This window comes from Gossypium arboreum, chromosome 1 (genome assembly GCF_025698485.1).
Source record: "Gossypium arboreum isolate Shixiya-1 chromosome 1, ASM2569848v2, whole genome shotgun sequence".
Classification (NCBI taxonomy): domain Eukaryota; kingdom Viridiplantae; phylum Streptophyta; class Magnoliopsida; order Malvales; family Malvaceae; genus Gossypium; species Gossypium arboreum.
The window spans coordinates 30,781,563-30,791,167 of NC_069070.1; the positions used below are offsets into that span (position 1 = coordinate 30,781,563).

Below are 9,605 nucleotides of genomic sequence, written 5' to 3' on the forward strand. Positions count from 1 at the left end.
TTACAACTGAAGTTGTTCCCATATTCACTGAGGGACAGAGCTCGAGCCTAGTTGAACTCATTGCCACCGAACTCAATTTCCACATGGCAAGAGTTAGCAAAAAGATTCCTTATGAAGTATTTCTCGCCTAGCAAAAATGCCAAGTTGAGGAACGAGATCACTGCTTTCCAACAAATGGATGATGAATCATTATATGAAGCATGGGAAAGATACAAAGAGTTACTATGAAAGTGCCCTCGTCATGGAATCCCACATTGCATCCAACTTGAGACATTTTATAATGGTCTTAATGCTCACATGAGGATGGTAGTGGACGCTTCTGCTAATGGTGCTTTCTTTTCTAAGTCTTACAATGAGGCTAATGAAATCATTGAGAGGATTGCTAGCAACAATTACCAATGGCCAACCAATCGAGCAACGTCAGGAAGACGAGTCACCAAAATACATGAAGTAGATGCTCTTACTTCACTCCCATCTCAGGTATCATCAATATCCTCAATTCTTAAAAATCTTACTACTAATGAGTCTAATAGTTTTGCAGCACAGCCACCTAACTAATTTGAAAAAATAGCCTATGTCTATTGTGGGGAAGGACATTTGTTTGAAGAATGTCCATCAAATCTAGAATGCATGTACTATATAGGTAACCAGAACCAAAATTGAGGAATACAAGGACTGCAATCCAATTTTTATAACCCATCGTGGCATAATCACCCCAATTTTTCCTGAAGTAACCAAGGGGCTGGAACCAGTAACACTTACGCCCAACCTAGACCAACCCAGCCGCTAGTTTTCCCCAACAAGTTTAGAAACCAACTCAAGCTGAATCATCCAACAGCTTAGAGAATTTACAGGAATTTGGAGAATCAAGTGGGTCAACTTGCTACTGAACTTAGGAACCGACCACCAGGTGCTTTACCTAGTGATACGGAGAATCCAAGGTATCCAGGGAAGGAGCATTGCAAAGCATTGACATTGAGGAGTGGAAAGACAGTAGAGCCTAACACCATCGAACTGAAAAGGAGCAAGCTGATGTTCAAGATTCAGAGGAAGTTCAACCGAGAGTTGAAATTCCAGCTTCACAAGAACCAGAATTTGTAAAACCTGACAAGGAAATTTCAGAACCAGCTAATTCTGATCAACTAACAACTCCGTTAGATGTAGAATTGCTACAGAAGAAGAATCAACCAGTTCTAGTAAAGAAACCACCACCACCCTACCCTCAAAGACTTCAAAAGTAGAAGCAAGAGATTCAATTCAAGAAGTTCCTAGATGTACTCAAGCAACTTCATATCAACATCCCGTTGGTTGAAGCACTTGAACAAATACCAAACTACGTCAAATTCATGAAGGATATCCTGTCCAAAAAATAAAGACTCGGAGAATTTGAGACGGTAGCTCTGACGAAGGAATGCAGTGCATATTTTCAAGACAAATTACCCCCAAAGTTGAAGGATCCTGGATGTTTTACCATACCCTGCAACATTGGAGCAACATATAGTGGTAAGGTATTATGTGACTTAGGTGCGAGTATTAACTTGATGCCTATGTCAAGTTTTAAGAAGTTGGGGATAGGTGAAGTTAGACCAACTACGATTACACTTCAATTAGCAGATCGATTTTTAGCATATCCAGAAGGAAAAATCGAGGATGTATTGGTACATATGGATAAATTTATCTTCCCTGTTGATTTTGTTATCCTGGACTTTAAAGTAGACAAAGAAGTGTCAATTATCTTAGGAAGACCGTTCTTAGCAACCGGAAGGACCCTTATTGATGTACAGAAGGGCAAGCTTATTATGCGTGTTCAGGATGATCAGGTAACATTTAACGTTTTAAGTCCATGCGATTTCCTGACACAATTGATGATTGTTCTGCACTGTTCAATTTAAAGGATTTAATAGTAGAGAAGGAGCTCAACTATGTTGAGGATCTGTTGGAACATATTTTGACATCAGATCCTCTGAATGATAAAAGGAGGATGAATACTTACCGTTGTTAGAAGCTAATCAAAAGGGACTTAGTCCACAATCCCATTTTGAATCTTTGGAATTAGAGAATAGGGATTATTTCCAACCAAAAGCGTCAATCAAGGAACCACCTAAATTAGAACTCAAGATACTACCTTCACATTTAAAATAAGTTTATTTAGGTAATGCTTCTATTCTGCCTGTGATTGTTTCAGCAGAATTAACTAGTGAGCAAGAAGAGAAACTCATCCTAGTGTTGAAACAATTCAAAAAGGCTATTGGATGGACCATAGCCGATATTTGCAGAATTAGTTCATCTGTATGCATGCACAAGATTATCCTTGAAGATGGCAAAAAAGGGACGATTGATGGACAACAAAGACTAAACCCCATCATGAAGGACATAGTAAAGAAAGAAATCATCAAGTGGTTAGATGCGGGTATAATTTACCCCATCTCAGACAGTTCATGGGTAAGTCCAGTCTAGTACATGCCAAAGAAATGAGGTGTCATGGTCATTGAAAACAAGAATAACAAGTTGATACCAACTAGAACGGTTACAGGATAGAGAATTTGAATCGACTACCAGAAGCTAAACAAGACGATAGGAAAGATCACCTTCCTTTGTCGTTTTTGGACTAGATGCTGGATAGACTCACGAGGCGAGACTACTACTATTTTCTCAATGGATACTCAGGGTATAATCAGATTACAGTAGTACCAGAAGATCAACACAAGACAACATTCACCTGCTCGTACAGTACATTTTCATTTAGACTCATGCCATTTGGTTTATGTAATACATCTGCTACATTTCAAAGATGTATGATGTCTATTTTTACTGATATGGTTGAGAAGTATTTGGAAGTTTTTATGAATGATTTTTCAGTATTTGGAGATATTTATGACGATTGCTTAGCCAATCTAGCGAAGGTACTAAGGCGATGCAAAGAAATAAAACTAGTACTTAACTAAAAAAATTGCCATTTCATGGTACGAGAAGGGATTGTTCTAGGGCTTCGTATAACAAGACATGGAATAGAGGTTGATAAAGTAAAGATAAATATTATTGAGAAACTCCCACCTCCAACATCTATAAAGGGTGTTAGGAGCTTTTTGGGCCACGACGATTTCTATCGAAGATTTATCAAGGACTTTTTCAAAATTACTAAACCCTTATGCAAATTATTGGAGAAAGACTCGACGTTCAAGTTTGATGAGGAATGCTTAAAAGATTTCAAAGATTTGAAGATTTGGTTAGTTAAAACACCCATAGTCGTCACACCAGACTGGGATTTGCCATCCGAATTGATGTGTGACGCAAGTGACTTCGCGATAGGAGCTGTCATGGGCCAGCGAAGGAACAAATTTTTTCATCCCATCTACTACGCAAGTCAAACTCTGACAGGAGCTCAACTGAATTATACGGTAATAGAAAAAGAGTTACTTGCTATTGTATTTGCTTTTGACAAGTTTCGATCTTATCTTGTAGGTACCAAAGTGACTGTCTATACGGACCACTCAGCAATTAAGTACTTACTTTCTAAGAAAGATGCTAAGCCGAGGTTGATCCGATGGGTACTTCTACTTTAAGAGTTCGATTTAGAAATTCAAGATCGAAAGAGAGTGGAAAATCAAGTAGCAGATCACTTATCCAGATTGGAGCCACAAGAAGGGAACTCTCCTCTTTTACTAATTTGAGAGACATTTCTGGATGAACACATACTGAAGGTAAATCATTGCCATAATGCCCCTTGGTTTGCTGATATTGCTAACTATTTAGCTTGTGGTTTGATGCCGATTGATAAGACATATCATCAAAGAAAAAAGTTTCTTCACGATGTGAAGTACTATTTCTAGGAAGAACCATACTTGTTTAAAAAGTGCGCAGATCAAATGATCAGGAGATGCGTGGTAGAAGATGAAATACAAAAGATTCTATACCATTGTCACTCAGCTCCAAGTGGGGGACACTCCGGAGGTACACGTACTACGGCCAAAGTATTGTAGGCTGGATTCTTTTGGCCAACACTGTTCAAGGACGCATATGTTTATGTAAAGAGTTGTGATCGATGTCAAAGGGTTGGAAATGTCACCAACTGAAATGAGATGCCTCGAACAAATATCATTGAGGTAGAATTGTTTGATGTATGGGGTATTGATTTTGTTGGTCCTTTTCTGCCGTCTTTTGGTCACAAGTACATATTAGTAGCAGTAGACTATGTGTCTAAGTGGGTCGAAGCTGAAGCTTATCCGACAAATGACGCTAAGGTTGTAATTAAGTTTTTGCAGAAACACGTGTTCACACGGTTTGGAACCTTAAGAGCTATTATCAGCAATAAAGGGTCCCATTTTGTGAACTAGTGGTTGAAATGGTTATTAGATAAACATGGAGTGAAACACAAGGTCACTATAGCTTACCATCCGCAGATGAATGGACAAGATGAATTGGCGAACAAGATCAAAGGCATACTTGAGAAGGTAGTTTGCCCGAACCGATGAGATTGGTCCAAAAGATTGGATGATGCTTTATGGGCTTACAGAATAGCGTACAAGACACCTTTAAGGATGTCACCCTACAGGTTGGTCTTTGGGAAAGCCTGTCATCTGCCTTTGGAGTTAGAGTAGAAAACTTACTGGGCCCTTCGACAACTCAACTTGGATCTTAAGCTTTCTAGAGAGAAACGGATGCTCCAACTCAATGAGCTAGAGGAATTTTGAATGTTCTCATACGAAAATGCCAAATTACTCAAGGAGAGACTTAAGAAATGGCATGACAAGTACATTCGAGTTCAAAAATTTGAAGCAGGTCAACAAGTCTTGTTATTTAATTCCAGATTAAGGTTCTTTCTAGGTAAATTAAAATCATATTGGTTCGGTCCATTTACAATTCATCACGTCCATCCATAAGGAGTCCTTGAACACCAAGGTAATGGAGGTAATTTTCAAGTTAATGCTCAGCGTCTAAAACATTACTGGGGAGATAAAACTGAATGGAATCAAATTTCGTTCATTTTATCAAATGTTTAAATTTTCTTATTTTCCTTTTTAATAAATGATTTAGGGTATATTTTCGGGATTAGTATGTTTAAATAAATTCTGTTTAGGAGATTGGAACTTAAGCGGGACCGTTTGTGACCCCTCCAATCTTTCGTGGAAATTGATTTTAACTTAATTTTTCGAGAAATTATTCCCTAAATAAAATTAAATTTTTGGTTTTTCAAATAAAAAGGTCAATTTTGATCCAAGTTTTAAATTGCAACTCAATTTCAAATTTTCATTAAGTCTAGGGACTTAATTGAAGTATTTTTAAAATTTGGTTGTTCCTTTTGTAAATAATAAAAATTAGATGCCTCTTTCGTAAATATTTTCAAAAGGCTTTTAGAATAAATGTTTTAGTTTAATAAAAAGATGATAATTATTAATATATAATTATATCCATTATAATATATATTAATTATTATCAACTTTATCTAGAGTTAGGTTTAGTTTTAACTTAATCATATTTTATTTGATAAGTTTTTTTAAGATGATAATCTTCAATATATAATTATATCTATTATAATTTATATATTAATTTTATCAATTTAGCATAGAATTACGATTAGTTTATCTTATTTTTAAATAAATTAATAGCATTAATAATTCAATATGTATATATATAATTATTAATTGTTGTTAACTTGGATTAGAATTAGAACTTAGAGTTTTTAGCTATTAAATTTCTCTAAGAATTCTACTTTAAGTCCTATTCCCTTCATTATAAATACCACCTTCTTCATCATTCATCACTCAAAATCCTAAAGCACCAAAAACCTTCAAGTGCCGAAACCTCCTAGCTGAAAAGTAGCCATTTGGCTAGCAGCCCCAACTCCATCGCACGCCGCAGGCCTACCTCTAGCACACTTGCCCTCAACGCGTGATGCATTGCTCGCTTCGTGCTGCTGCCCACACCAGGCCTTCGTCCCGTGCATCGCTACCTGGGCCCAGGTCCCACGCGCACTCACACTAGGTCTGCTCGACAAGGATCTGCATGTTGCTCGCACATCCAGCCTAGCCTACACGCGTTGCAGCTTACTTCCAACGCCTGTTGCGCACTACTACCTCACACAGCTGAACGGCACCACCCTCTTACCCATCCGTAGCCAAATCCTCCAACCTACTTCCATTCGACCCCTTTTGCTTTCTAACTATTTATTTTTTAGGAGTTCTAAAAAAAAAAAAGTGGTAAGACCGAATTTTCTCCTAAATTTTTAATTTTATTGAATTATTTAATTTTCAATTTATTGGATCATTAATAATTTTTATTTAATTAAATTTTTGAGAAAATAATTTTTTTCCATCCTTTGTTCAGGTTAATCATGCCTCGCAAGAGAATTCGTGCCTGTGCCCAAATTGATGAAACACAAAACAAGTTCCATTGTGAAGAAGCCAAAGCAAGATACGAGAGTATCTTCAAAAATCAACAGATGCATCCAGAGAAAGGCTTTATGTTGAAAGAGAGAAACTACAAAGATTTTATGGCACGTATTCGTCAAGTTGCTGAAACCCTCAATTGGGAATTTTTTTGTGAGAAAAGACATAGTGTGTGTAACACCCCCTTATTTGAGTCTGTCACCGGAGTCGAGCAGGAGGCGTTAACAGACTTAAATTATCACTTAAACAATTTCAAATAATTTATTTCACCTTTCGTAATAAACTGCCCATCTGCGTCATAGTCTCTAAAAAATCATATCTCGAGTTACGAAACTCAAAATTAAAATCTGTAAATTTTCCCTAAAACTATACTCATATATCTATTTAATAAATTTTTTTTCTAGAATTTTTGGTTGGGCTAATTAGTATAGTTTATTAGTTAAAGTTTCCCTTATTTCAGTGTTTGACTGCTCTAACCTCTGTTCACTACAAATCACTTTTATCTCTATACAGAATTCAAATGACTATGCCATTTGTTTCTCTTAAAAGTAGACTCAATAAGGAATCTATAAAAATAAATTATGACTCCTAATTATTTTTTTACAATTTTTAGTGAATTTCCAAAGTAAAAATAGGGGATTCAGAAATTGCTTTGACCTAGTTCCACCAAAACTCAAATTTCTCATAAAATACAACTCATTTACCTGTTTTGTTTCTTCCATATGAAAATAGACTCAATAAGATTCAATTTCATGTTTTATTCATCATCTAATTCTGTCTCTACTATTTTTAGTGATTTTTCAAACTCACATCTTTGCTGTTGTATGATACTGTTTTATAGCAAATTTCACCTTTTTTATGAATTTCCATGGATTAGATAGCACATTAAGTATACATAACACCAAATATGATCTTGATTAGCCATTCCAATGGCTAATCATTACCAAACATTTCCTTACCACCCAATAGTCATATCATAAGATCATATACACAAAATGATTATAATGCTATACATGACATACTCAAAATATACAAGCCACTATGCCAAAATGGTCCACGAATAGTGTGAGCGAGCCTCCTACCGTTCTCAATTTCCGAGCTGGCTTGTCAAAACTATAAAGAATGGAAAGGAGGGAGTAAGCATAAATTCTTAGTAAGTTCACATGTAAATAGCAAGTAACATAATCATGCAATCAAACATAAAACATCATTTGTATAAATATCACCAAGACATTCATGTTACATTTGCATTTACTATCTTACCACGATTTCATTATACCAAGTTCTCAACCCAAGGGTTTAAGCTCATACCTGTCCAAAATTTCTCATTCACCACACTTACCAACATGTCACCTTCGTCTTAAGTATTCTCCTTATTCACTTAAGATTCACCCGTTGAACACATCAGAATATATAATTTGGATACACGGATTGCATGCATATAAGTGCCATACCCGCAGCTAGACAAACTCAATAGCCTGTGAAAATTATGTAGCCAAGCTACCATGTAACCTGCCCATAAGCGAACTCAGACTCAACTCAACAAGCTCGGTTGTTCGCATCCATAAGTGAACTCGGACTCAACTCAACGAGTTCGAATGCCTAGTTACATCTCACGAACTCGGACTCAACTCAACAAGCTTGGAACTCAAATATCCTAGTGACATGTCACTTTTATCCTAATCTATTCCCAAGGTTCAAACGCGGTTTGCCTCAACCACACATCTTTGCTGTCTTCCACGGAATGTCAGAACCGATACTTGATAGCATTTCATATTTATCAAGTAGCTCACATACTTTGCATATTACTAAATAATAATCCACAAAGCATAATATTTCATGATAATAATCATCATATCATATAAATAACATTAAATTACTTAAAATGACAATTATGTTACTACATTTACACCTGAACTTACCTCGGTACAAAATGTTAGAAATCGAGGCTATTCCTCGTAAACTTTATTTTTCCCTCGATCACGACTCGAATCTTGTTTCTCTTGATCTAAAATAAAAAAATTTAGCTTATTTAATACTCACATTTATTAAAACAGTCCTTGACTCAAACTTTGGCAAAATTACATTTTTGCCCTTAAACTTGTACATATTTACTTTTTCCCCAAGGCTCGGAAATTAAGCTTCATCCTATTTTATTATGTTTTATTACATGCTGATCATTTTTCCCTTCTATGGCAACATCAAATTCTCACTCTAACATATACTTATGAATATTAGGTATTTTTACCGATTATGTCGTTTTACTCGTTTTCACGTAAAATCGCTTAGCAAAAGTTGTTTAACACAATTTCAAGCTTCATATTCTACCATAAAGCATCAAAATAAACACATTTCACCTATGGGTATTTTTCCAAATATAAACCCTAGGTTAAATTATTGCTAGAATAAGCTTAATCAAGTTACCAGGACTCTAAATACGTAAAGAACATTAAAAACGGGGCTAAAATGGACTTACAATCGAGCTTGGAAGCTTGAAAAACCCTAGTTATGTCTTTCTCATGTGAAATTCGGTGAAGGGGTTGAAGATGGACAAAAAATAGCTTTTAATTTTGTTTTTAATTCATTTTAATAACTAAATGACCAAAATACCCTTAATTAAAAACTATGGTGTTTTACCTTCCTTTAGGTATTTTTGTCCAAACTAGTATAATGGTCTAATTACTATCCAAGGACCTCCACTTTAAAAACCCTTTACTCATAAGTACTTAGTACCTTTGTGAACTAGAACACACATTTTACAACTTTTGCAATTTAGTCCTAAATATCAAATTGGACCTTCTATCGATAAAATTTCTAAATAAAATTTTCACACAATCATGAAATCATGCCATGGATCTTAAAATGATAATAAAATAATTATTTCTATCTCAAATTTGTGGTCCCGAAACCACTACTCCGATTAGGCCCTAATTCGGGATATTACAGTGTGGATGAGGAACTAGTTTGCGAGTTCTATGTGAATTTAACCTCAAGCGAGTTGACGAAAGTTCCAGTTCATGGAATCAAGGTACCAATAACTTCAAATGTTATTAATGAGTTCTTTGAATTGCCTGGTTTTGAAAATGATGATTAGTCTTCCTTGATGAGCAATATAAAGCCTGAAAATTTGTAAGAGATTCTTGAGGAACTTACAGTTCCAGGTTCTAAGTGGATTGTGTCAAAGGAGGAATTCACACTTGTCGAAGAGAATATCTGACA

The 9,605-nt window shown here is 35.7% G+C and overlaps 1 non-coding gene across 1 annotated transcript; it reads right to left on the reverse strand.

Moving 5' to 3' along the window:
• Positions 1 to 141: 141 nt before the first annotated feature.
• On the reverse strand, positions 142 to 248 carry LOC128281739 (small nucleolar RNA R71). The gene has a single exon (XR_008272001.1). It is a non-coding gene; the product is annotated as a small nucleolar RNA R71 (small nucleolar RNA).
• Positions 249 to 9,605: the final 9,357 nt, after the last annotated feature.